We start from the raw sequence: 12,032 nt of genomic DNA, 5'->3' as shown, positions 1-12,032 counted from the left end.
GAATGAGATAGAAGTTGTTTCCTGTTTGTTTGCAGTCTTTATTGCACCTGAACATCTGCCACAAACAAAAACTAACTTGCTAGTTAACCTGCCTTTGATGTTGCTGCACCTCTTATGTGTCCATAGCTTGCACCGGGTACATCTTATAGAGTTACTACCTACTCCTTTTCTACATACTGAGCAGGGCCATCTACCTGAAGGGGTTTGTGTTTTATCTACCTTCCTACTTATTAGGATTTTGGTTTTAGCTAGGTTGACTCTAAGGCCCTTCAATTCTAGACCTTGCTTCCACACCTGAAACTTCTCCTCTAGTTCTGATAGTTATATCAGCTAGTAAATACACATTCACTTTTGCTAAATTTATATTTGGGCTAAGCCTGAGTGCCAGAGTTGCCACTGATATATATACATAGAGAGAGAGAACTATCTACAGCTAAAGTGGAATATATCATAAAAACTTATATAAAATGAAATCAAAGTAATTATCTGGGAGTTGCAAGTTGAGTGAGGTAAGCAAAAACAGGAACAAAAGAAGTGAGCAAGTTGATAACTTGTTTAATCAGCAAAAATTAAGTTGATAAAAAAAAAAAAATTCAGTATACTCTCTTTAATTTTTTTTTCTCGCTGGGAAAAATTTGCACATATTTTTGTAAATCATGATGACATTGAAAAATAAAACATTAAAAATATCTTTTATCCAAGTCTTTCAATTACAGTGGTCTTTATTGGGAATGAGCAATAAGGAGATTCCATTGGTGCTGGTGTATTATGTTTGAAAATTTGGTAGGTCACAGTTGCATACAATACAGCTGGCAGTCCAGGTAGTACACGAGTACTGGCTACAATGCTCATCACTTCCTCCACAGGCAGCATTACAGTTAGTCATGCTATCATAGCAGAGTGTTGCCTCCACATTAGTTACTGTAGCTGGAAAAAAGAAATGGATACTTGGAATAATATTATCAATCATCATTTAACATCCATTTTCCATGCTGATATGGGTTGCATGGTTTGACAGGAACTGTCAAAGCTGGGAGCCACATCTGGCTCCATTGTCTGTTTTGGCATGCTTTCTACAGTTTGATGCCTTTTACATGATGCCATCACTGAAAGCATCACCAAGTTCCTTGCAAGATATATCACTTGTAAGAAATATTTATCATTTTAACATCTACTTTTCCATGCTTTCATGCATCAGATGGAATTTGTTGAAGCAGATTTTCTATGATTGGTTCCCATTCTTGTTGTCAACCTTAACTTGTTTCCAAGGAAACTAATATTTCCTTGTGACTGAACTCATTTACATGGAAGACTGTAAAATGAATGACACCACTTGTATGAAGGTGAAACTCATTAGTGCCGCCTGGCTGGCTCCCATGCCAGTGACACATAAAACACACCATTTGAGCGTAGTCGATGCCAGTGCCGCCTGACTGGCCCCCGTGCTGGTGGCACATAGAAAGTACCCACTACACTCTCGGAGTGGTAGGTGTTTGGAAGGACATCCAGCTGTAGAAACCTTGACAGATTAGATTGGTGCAGCTTCCTGGCTTGCCATTCCTCAGTCAAACCATCCAACCCATGCCAGCATGGAAAGCAGATGTTAAACGATGATGATGTGAAAACAAGGGGGCACAAACATACACTCTCAAATACACCTCCCCACACACATTATATATGTATGTCTGTGTATATATATATATATATATGTATGTATGTGTGTGTGTCTGTCATATATATATATATAAGGGCATTACTATACATAAATGCTAAGAGGGACTCTAAAGTCAAACTACCATAATAAACACATTTAGTCTGTTTTTAGGAGGCTAGCTTTGAGAGTTGCATTCCCTTGCTTTCTGTAAAAATGTGTTTATTATGGTAGTTTGACTTTAGAGTCCCTCTTAGCGTGAGGCATTTATGTATAGTAATGCCCTTATATAAATAAATATATTTATAGGGAATAAATGATGGATTTTTCCCATATGAGGTTTTTTCACGTTAACTACTTGATAAATTCTTATAAAGATTTTATCCTATACTGGAATTATATATATATATATAAGTTACTTAGCAAACCACCACCATTCCATATTGTTAGACAACTTGCATTGTTGGTAGGATGGTGTGAGAGGAAGAAAACACCAGGATTTCCTTTTGCTGTGTCATCCAGTGTCAAGAACTTCGAGCAAGTTCTCTGTTAGCCCACTTCACAAACTAGGTTCAACAACTGACTATAGCCATAACTTGGAAATGGGGAACAGTACTCAAGGTAAGCTCTATGCAGGGTGTTCGACTATCAAAAAGACAATAGTTGAGTTTAGGGTATAAATTAATTTCACTGTGCTTTCTAAAAATCTGGGAATCTCAACAGTGGAAAGTATATAATAATTAAAAAGTATTCGTATAGAGTGTGGCCGTTTTCTTGCGGGTGACACATAAAAGCACCCACTACACTCTCTGAGTGGTTGGCGTTAGGAAGGGCATCCAGCTGTAGAAACTCTGCCAAATCAGACTGGAGCCTGGTGTTGCCATCCGGTTTCACCAGTCCTCAGTCAAATCGTCCAACCCATGCTAGCATGGAAAGCGGACGTTAAACGATGATGATGATGATGATGATATATATATATATATATATAATGACAGTGAAGCCTGGTGCAATTTTCTGGCTTTCCACCATGGAAAACAGACATTAAATGATAGAATTCTGAGTAGAAGTAGGGGTTCACAAAGGATCAGTCCTCAGACCCCTCTTATTCATTATAGTCCTCCAGGCAATAGAGGAATTCAAGACAGGTTGCCCCTGGGAGCTCCTCTATGCTGATGCCCTTCTCTAATAACCAAGTCACTGCCAGAACTAGAGACGAAGTTTGCGGTGTGGAAGCAAGGTCTAGAATTAAAGGGCCTTAGGGTTAACCTAGCAAAAACCAAAGCCTTAGTAAATAGGAAGGCTGTCAAATCCCAAATTCCTTCAGGTTGATGGCCCTGCTCAATCTGTAGAAGAGGCATGGATAGAAACTCCATACGATGTATCCGATGTAAGCTATGGACACATAAAAGGTGCAGTAATATCAAAGGAAGGCTAACCAGGAAGATAGTTTTTGTAAGTGACGGATGCACAGGGGCAACAAACACTGAAGATGTACAGAAAACAGATTCCATCACATGCCAAGGAGGGGAACTAAAAGTCGTTAATAGCTTCCACTACCTAGGCAACCAAGTCTGAAGTGGGGGTGGCTGCTCTGAGAGTGTAGCGGCTAGAATAAGAATAGCCTGGGCAAAGTTCAGGTAAGGGCCTCTCGCTCAGGATGAAAGGCAGACTGTATGATGCATGTGTGCGAACTGCCATGCTACACAGCAGTGAAATATGGGCCATGGATGCTGAGGACATGCATAGGCTTGAAAGAAATGAAGCTAGTATGATCTGCTGGATGTGTAATATCAGTGTGCATTCACGACAGAGTGTAAGCACCCTGAGAGAAAAGTTGGACACAAGAAGCATCAAATGTGGTGTGTAAGAGAGACAATTGCAGTGGTATCTTCTTGTGTCACGTATGGATGAGAACAGCTGTGTGTGGAAGAGGTAGACCCAGAAAAACATGACAGGAGGTGATGAAGCATGACCTTCGAACAATGGGCCTCACAGAGGCAATGACAGGAGACTGAAACCTTTGGTAATATGTTGGGATTGAGAAGACCCAGCAACTAAAGTGAGATTGCAGCCATGCATGTCTGGTCCAGTTAAGAATACCCCTCATGCTTTGGGCGATATGATATGCTTGAGATGAGCTGCTGAGTCAAATAAAACCAATATCGTAACTGGCCAGTACCACAGTAATCACCCCACTTATGAGTACCATCTCATTCATTGGACAATAAACTTTGTTTGCGAAGACCTATTGAGGCAAGTGAAATCAAATCAAAATCGCTGACGTGGTCGATAACAGTACCACCTGATTGGCACTCGTGCCAGTGGAACGTTAAAGGCACATCTGAGCATGATCATTGCCAGGGCCATGGATTGGCTCCCGTGTTGGTGGCACATGAAAACAACATTCGAGCATGGTCGTTGCCAGTGCTGCTGGACTGGCTCCCATGCAGGTAGCATGTAAAAAACACCTTTTGAGTGTAGTCGTTACCAGAACCGCCTGACTGACCCTCGTGCTGGTGGCACATAAAAGCACCCACTACACTCTCAGAGTGGTTAGCGTTAGGAAGGGCATCCAGCTGTAGAAACTCTGCCAGATCAGATTGAGCCTGGTGCTCACCAGTCCTCAGTCAAACTGTCCAACCTGTGATAGCATGGAAAGCGGACGTTAAACGACGATGATGATGATGAATATAAAAACCTAACATAAAATTATACCAATTAAGAACATCAAGTCAAATTAAAATAAATAAGAAAAATTTACATCTATTTTTGACATCTGAACCCGACGACTTCTTTTCACTTACTTTATCATCAAATCCAAGAAAACTTAACAGAATTCATGTATCTTTAAATTTGAAATTTATTATTTTTAATGAAAGTAGAGAAAACAGATCTGTGGTAGTTTCAATGTGGAGTGTTTCAATTGTTTGATTGACTGAAATACTTATGTGATTGAATTAGCACCTCCGTGACTTACTACCCCACAAACATATGTCCCCTTAACATTTTCAGATGGATTAAGCATAGCATAGGTGTGTATTGTACTACTTGCATTTGCAGAGGCATTTACCCAGGGTGGGTTGAGCCAACTCTGACAAATGAGTTCACCATATCCTTCACAAATGTTAACTACATCTGACATTAGTCCACTGGGAAAGCAATCACGTTGGATAGCAAGGACACTATAGCCATAGTCGTCATTCATTGTTCTAATGTAGAGTTCTTGTTCAGAGTGTGTGACAAGGTTGCAGCTTTAAATAACAGGTATGACCCATCAGATGGGCTTTCACACGGTTTCTGCCTCACAAAGCTTGAGTTAGTTATCAATTCTCAAGAGGAAGGAAAGTAAAGTCGACTTTGGTGTGATTTGAACTCAGAATGCAGTGAACTAGAACAAATATTATTTAACTTCCGCTTTTAAACTCACACATGCCAGATGACATTTGCTGAAGTGGATTTTTTACAGCTGAATGCCCTTCCTGTTGTCAACCCTCATCTATTTCCAAGCAAGGTAATATGTCCCTTTAGCCAGGCATGTTTTTCAGGGAAAGAAACAAGATTGCTTGTATGATAAGGATATTTCTTTACAACCATCACATAATGTTAAGACAAGGGTAAACACACGCACATCATCATCATCATTTAACGTCCATTGTCCATGCTAGCATGGGTTGGACGGTTTGATTGGGCTGGCATGCTGGAAGGCTGCTCCAGGCTGATTTGGCATGGTTTTCTACAGCTGGATGCCCTTCCTAATACCAACCACTCCAAGAGTGTAATGGGTGCTTTTATGTGCCACCAGCATGGGTGCTATTTGCGTGACACCAGTATCTGCCACAACTGTGATTTCGCTCAGTTTGATGGGTCTTCTTATCAAGCATGACATAACGCCAAAGTGTTTTGGTCATTGCCTCCATGAGACCCAACACTTGAAAGGAGCTCAGCCACTTTGCCTACATGAGACCCAGACCCATATATATTTATTTATATATATATATATATATAAAACCTATGTAGTAGGTATAGAAACAGCGTTAATTTAGCTATTTCTCCATAGATCTAAAAAATGACAAACAACACCAATCGATTTTCAAATCTTATAGGATTCTCGTCAGAAGCATTTACATCAATTTGACCAATCCCTGAGAAATAAGCAGCCAATCAGTTTATATATTCAACAATTCCAGCAGCTACAGAGAATTGAGGCTACTAATTTGCATACCGTGCATGTTAACACTTTAATATCAGGAGCCTATTAATGGGGATCTAGTCCACACAGTACTAAGGTATGATATATGTAACCTATAGAGTAAATATATAAACAGGGCTAATATATAAATATTTAAATAATAGGCTTCTTTCAGTTTCCATCAACCAAATTTACTCAAGGCTTTGGTTGCCCAAGGTACCATGCAGTAAGACTGTACTTGATACCACATAGTTGGAAAAGAAGCTTCTCAACCACACAGCCAAGTCTGAATAATTTGTCATATGAGACAAAACAATTTGTTCCACATGCTAACAACTGTGCTAGTTTGACAGACTAAATTACTTATAATAAATTCCATCTGTCATTTTTTGAAATTAATATCTGACAAGAGTCAAGTTTGCTAGTTGTCCTTTTGGAGGTTGGTAAAATAAATACCAAATATATTAATGATTTCTGCCTTTGAGTGCCCCTGGAGTTGCCAGTGCCCCTGGACTGGCTTGTGCGGGTGGCACATAAAAGACACCATTTCGAGCGTGGCCGTTTTCGTGCGGGTGACACGTAAAAGCACCCACTACACTCTCTGAGTGGTTGGCGTTAGGAAGGGCATCCCGCTGTAGAAACTCTGCCAAATCAGACTGGAGCCTGGTGTTGCCATCCGGTTTCACCAGTCCTCAGTCAAATCGTCCAACCCATGCTAGCATGGAAAGCGGACGTTAAACGATGATGATGATGATGACTAACAGGAGAAAGCATTCCATCTTGAGAACCCGTGAAAACTATAAGCATAGCACCTTCTTCCATATCAGATCATTAAATAAATGTAATAGACCCAGGAAAACAGGGGACAAAGTATTGAAGGTTGATGTCAAAATTCTGAACCTTACAAAAGAGATGAGAGAGGACCAAGATATGTGATGCATTGCTGTAATCAAGAATATTCACCCACTATAACAGAACTGAGATCCTAAAACCAAGGTGCCACAAACAAAGTATAAGAATTGGATGAGATATGACGGCTCAGCCATCTCTCCCCAGTTCTTATATTAATCATTAAAATCCAGAAATACAACAACACGAGGGATAACGGTAACAACAGATCAATAATTTATTCTAGGTAGGTGTAGAGCCGTTTCGTTCCTGGGTGAACAGGCATGCCGCTAGAATACCAAGGAAGCTTTGACCACAAATCAGTATCGAGTTGAGAGAGCACTGGAAGATATGTGTTGTCACGACCGCTGTTAGATAGAGAAGAAGACAAACGCTATTGCTCTCTCTCCACCTGTTGCATTGCGCACGCGTGCCCGGGTACTTCCGCTGACGGCAAATCCCTTGCACATGCGCAATGGCACTTCCCAAGATGGCGGCCACACGCGCCACTACAAAAGCATTGGTGTGAGTGATGATGTCATGTAAAAAGCACTCAATACACTCTGTAAAATGGTTGGCTACGGAAACCCTACGAAATCAAACTAAGAAACCTGGTGAGGTCCCTAGCATTGCCAGTTCCTGCCAAGCTGTCCAACCCATGCCAGCATGGAAAACAGACGTTAAATGTTGATGATGGTGAATAGTATTTTTTCTTTATTTAGTTTCAACCTTCTTTTAGGAGTTAGTGTTATGTTAATAAATAAAGGTTTGATACGTTACCAATGAGAACTGCCCCACACAGCAAAAGAATCAAGGAAATGTATTGTTTCATATTTATTCTGGAAAATTAATAAAATCATATTTAATGTCTTTTTCCAATTAATTAAATCTAGAAAATCATTGTGTTACAGAAAGCCTATAGCAATGCAGATCAAATATTAAACATCAATAATAAAAATAACAAAGATATTGAAATGCTAGTTTACAAATATTTAATTAGTTCTGGTATTTCAAGTAAAATAACCCTTTTTTTATATCGTTAACAGAACAAGAGGGAAAAATATTAGCTTAGCATGCCTGCTTTGTGTGCGTAATAGTCAAAAGAGCATGTATGCAAAGATGAGCCAAGCTCTAATAATAACAACTTAGAACTTGATAAACTCAGCTATCAGGAGCCAAGTATTTTGACACTCGTCATGTGTTCAAATCCTGGGCCAAATGTTGTTTAATGAGTACTAGTCAAGTGCTGATGGAACCCTTTCTCCCTCTTGCTGTCACATTCTGGATGTTCCTCTGAGTCAAAGGTGAAGGAGCTGTGAAGGTGTCAGTGCCTGCCTGTGACATCACAGGCAACTAAAACAATTTGTGAAGGCATAGTACATCTTGCCAAGCCATATGCACTGTTGTATCACACATTTACACACATTCAAACATGCATCCCTGCATACATATGCAATAAATACAGTAATACACACATTCAACAGTCTGATTAGGGAGCTGCATAAGCAGGATTTGGTGTATTTACACCTATTTATCTACAGCAAGAAACCTTCTCCATGGCAAAGTACAGAAAATGGCTTTCTTACAGGTTCGAAAATGCCTCCAGCATATTTGAGCTAGTTAACATCATCATTGTTTAATGTCCACCTTACATGCTGACATGGGTGGGATGGTTTGCCAGGAACTGGCCAGGCAGGAGCCTGCACCAGGCTTCTGTAACTGTTTTGGCAGGATTTTTACAGTTGGTCGCTCTTCCTAACACCAACCACTCAGCAGAATGGACTAAGTGCTTTTTATGTTGCACAAGAACAGGCAAGTTTTTTTACAGCTGGACACCCTTCCAAACACCAACCACTATAATGTGTGGATTCAATGCTTTTTAAGTGGCACCTACATTGACAGGGTCACCAAGTAACTTGCAAGACAGAAAATCATTTGTGAGGAGAGGAGGCATTGGAGAAGGTGATCCTTGTGTCAGATGATGAAAGGTTATGGCAAGATAGAGAGACAGAAACAGGTGTCTTGCTGTAGAGGTACAAGGTTACCTGGCTGGAGGGAGAGAGAGATCAAGAAAGAAGACAGAAACAGGTATGCTACTGAGAAGAGATACATGATTAAGCAACTTGAGGGAAGTGCAAGAGAAGGAGAGAGACTGAGAGACAGCAGGATAGAGATGGTGGCAAAATGCTGGGCATACTCACAAGGAACAAGGATCAGAATATAAATGGGATGGTTGAGTAAAGGAAGAGAGAGATATAGATGGTGGCAAGTGCCAAGGCATACCTTTTGTGTGACTGGCTCCTGTGCTGATGGCATGTAAAAGCACCATCCAAATGTGGCCGATGCCAGCCTACTCTGGCCCCTGTGTTGATGGCATGTAAAAAGCACCCACTACACTCTCAGAGTGGTTGGTGTTAGGAAGGGCATCCAGCTGTAGAAACACTGCCAGATCAAATTGGAGCCTGGTGCAGCCTCTTGGCTTCCCAGACCCCAGTGAAACCATCCAACCCATGCCAGCATGGAAAATGGACGTTAAGCGATGATATGATGATGATGATATATATATATGATATTTACCATATGAACTATGATGAAAAAATATGAGAAAGATATGACACATAATTTTTTTTTTGTGCAGGAGTTCCTTGAGACATGTGATTTATTTTAAGGATTACACAAGGGTAAAAGGGTTGAGAAACACTGCCTTAGCGTAATAAATCAGCATGACACAATGTGTAAAGACCCTAGGAACAATCCACCCAACAGCCTTTCAAAAAGGCTCCTATCTATTGAATTTCACTTAGAAAGGATGAGTCAACCTGAGGCTATGATTATAGATATATATTCAAGATACCATGTAGCAAGATTGAACTCAGAACCTCTCTATTGCAAGGCAAACTTTTTAACCATTCAGCTATGTTTGTATCCCCTTATTTCAATAAAATAAGTACTAGTCATGTACCGGTGTCTATTCAGTCAACCATTCTCTACCATTACTAATTTAAGTCTTTGTGTCAACATAATAAATCAATTCTATGTAATTATTTGATATCCTCAAGCAATGATAAGAAAGAAAAAGGCCATCTTTAGTATTACATTGATGTAATTTTATTCAATGCTATATGCAGGAGTATTAGTAGCAAGAACAATCCTGGCTTTGTATGAGGCTGTTAAAAGTAGCCACAGTGAACTTAGTGTACATTGATGAATAGCTACCTACGACTCTGTTCTCAACCATCCTTTCTGTAGATTGTGATTGAAATTTGCATAGTTATATGTTGTGGTGTAGGAGGAAGTAGTAAATAACATTTTGAGCAGCTCTCTTTATCAAAGAAGAAACTAGGTGAATTGATATGAATGAAAAACATACACCCTTTAAGTGTTTATTATAAAGTTGATTCTTGCAAATACAAACAATCGCCATTAGTCTAACAAGTTCCAGTGAATGCCATTCTTCTCTTTCTTCTAGTTTTTTTCATTGATGCCAGGATTTAGAAGAGACAGTGGTTTCCTTGTGGTAGAGAGGAATAGTTTTAAATGTATCCCACTTTTTCTAGTGTTGGTGTATGACCGAGAAGCTTCTTCTGAAACATGTAGTTTCAGTGTTCAGTCTCAGCATGCAGCACCTTGGGCAAGTGTCTTCTACTATAGCCAAGGGCTGACCAAGAAGCCTTGTGAGTGGATTTGGTAGATGGAATCTAAAAGAAGTTCATTATGGGTGTGTAAGTACACACACACACACACACACGCACACACGTGTGTGTGTTGTGTGCATTTGTATATACCCTTATCATGACATCATGTGATGGTTATAAATAAGCATCACCATCATACAATTGGTGTTCGTTTCCAGTGTTTCATGAAAAACATGTCTGACCATGGAGAAATATTATCTTGCTTGAAAGCAGGTGAAGAGTGTTGACTGGAAGGGCCTCCAGTCATAGAAATTCCGCTTCAATAAATTCCATCTCAGCCATGCAAGCATGGAAAAGTTGATGTTGAATGATGACGACACACACAGTAGCATAGCTGGAAGAAGATAAAGCAATTGGGAGAATTTTTTGTTGTTTTCTTTTAGATAGGCGGTGGGGGATGAAGAAGGAGTAACACTTTTGGTCAACTGTGTTGAGAAATAAAGTTCTTTGTTTTTTTCTTTTTTATTTCGAGGTGATAAAAGGATATAAACAGTAACAAAATGTTCATTTCATATAAGATGTATTTCTTGCATAAATATTTTGTCTTGCAGCTCATTCAATCATGCTTAAATTATCGTTTTGTTCCTAAAAGTGGTTCATCAAACAGCTTTGCTTTCAATGAATTACTGATTAATTTTTGCTTTTAGTACTTCATTGGCTGTTTTTTGACCAATCACCATTTGTATCAACTTATAGTGCAAAGTTGAGAATAGGTGCCAGCAGGAGGTGGGCTGCAGCCAACAAATGGTTCACTGAGATGTTGTTCTCTGTAGGCATCAGAACGGTTCTGAAAAGTTTAAAATTTAGTGTATTTGTGGGTCATTGAACCATTGATAACTTTTAAATAGTCTTTAAATCATGAATTGTTTAATTTTTGCTAGTGAAAGAAATGGTGGAGAATACACGGGGATATTTTTTACATGTAAGATATATGGTATACTAGCAGAGGCACCCGGCGTTGCCCGGGAATGAAATTGTTGCTTATTGTAAATATGTTTGTATACATTTATGTATGTGTGTGTTTGTAAGAGACAGAGTGTGAGTGAGTCAAGGGGTGTGTTGTCATATGCATCCATCATTTTTGGATGTATGTGTGCGTGTTTGTGAGAGAGTGGTGTGTATGTAGTATTTACTCTCTCTCTCTCTCTCTCATACACACGCACACACACACAAAGATGTATGCATATTTATGCATGTACGTATACATAACAACAAACCTCTCTCTCTCACTCTCTCTCTCTCTGTCGCACACACATACACGTCCATTTCATCTGATGTGTAATACTGTGTGCGTGCGTGCGTGGGGGGTTCCACAATCGCCATTTATTTCAATTACTCTTGTGAGGATATTCACGTAAATCATTTTTTTCATTTAATCTCCATTTTAATTTTCGTAAAAGTTTCCAAGTACCAAGCAACAATTTCATTTCCGGGCAACGTCGGGTGCCTCTGCTAGTATATATAAAATATATATATATATATATATATATATATATACATCCAAAAATGATGGATGCATATGACAACACACCCCTTGACTCACTCACATTCTGTCTCTTACAAACACACACATACATAAATGTATACAAACATATTTACAAAGACACAC

The 12,032-nt window shown here is 39.5% G+C and overlaps 1 long non-coding RNA gene across 1 annotated transcript in view; it reads right to left on the bottom strand.

Moving 5' to 3' along the window:
- Nucleotides 1–539: 539 nt before the first annotated feature.
- LOC106873485 (uncharacterized) overlaps nucleotides 540–12,032 on the bottom strand; it is a 31,366-nt gene continuing 19,873 nt past the window's right edge. Inside the window, exons 2-3 of the long non-coding RNA XR_001409885.2 lie at nucleotides 7,509–7,567; nucleotides 540–927 (exon numbers count right to left, since the gene is read on the bottom strand). This is a non-coding gene — a long non-coding RNA (uncharacterized LOC106873485). The remainder of the gene's footprint in view (nucleotides 928–7,508; nucleotides 7,568–12,032) is intronic.

The sequence above is a fragment of the Octopus bimaculoides genome, chromosome 2 (assembly GCF_001194135.2).
Source record: "Octopus bimaculoides isolate UCB-OBI-ISO-001 chromosome 2, ASM119413v2, whole genome shotgun sequence".
NCBI lineage: Eukaryota > Metazoa > Mollusca > Cephalopoda > Octopoda > Octopodidae > Octopus > Octopus bimaculoides.
Note: the sequence above shows the minus strand (reverse complement) of the source record. Positions and strands in the feature narration are given on the sequence as shown.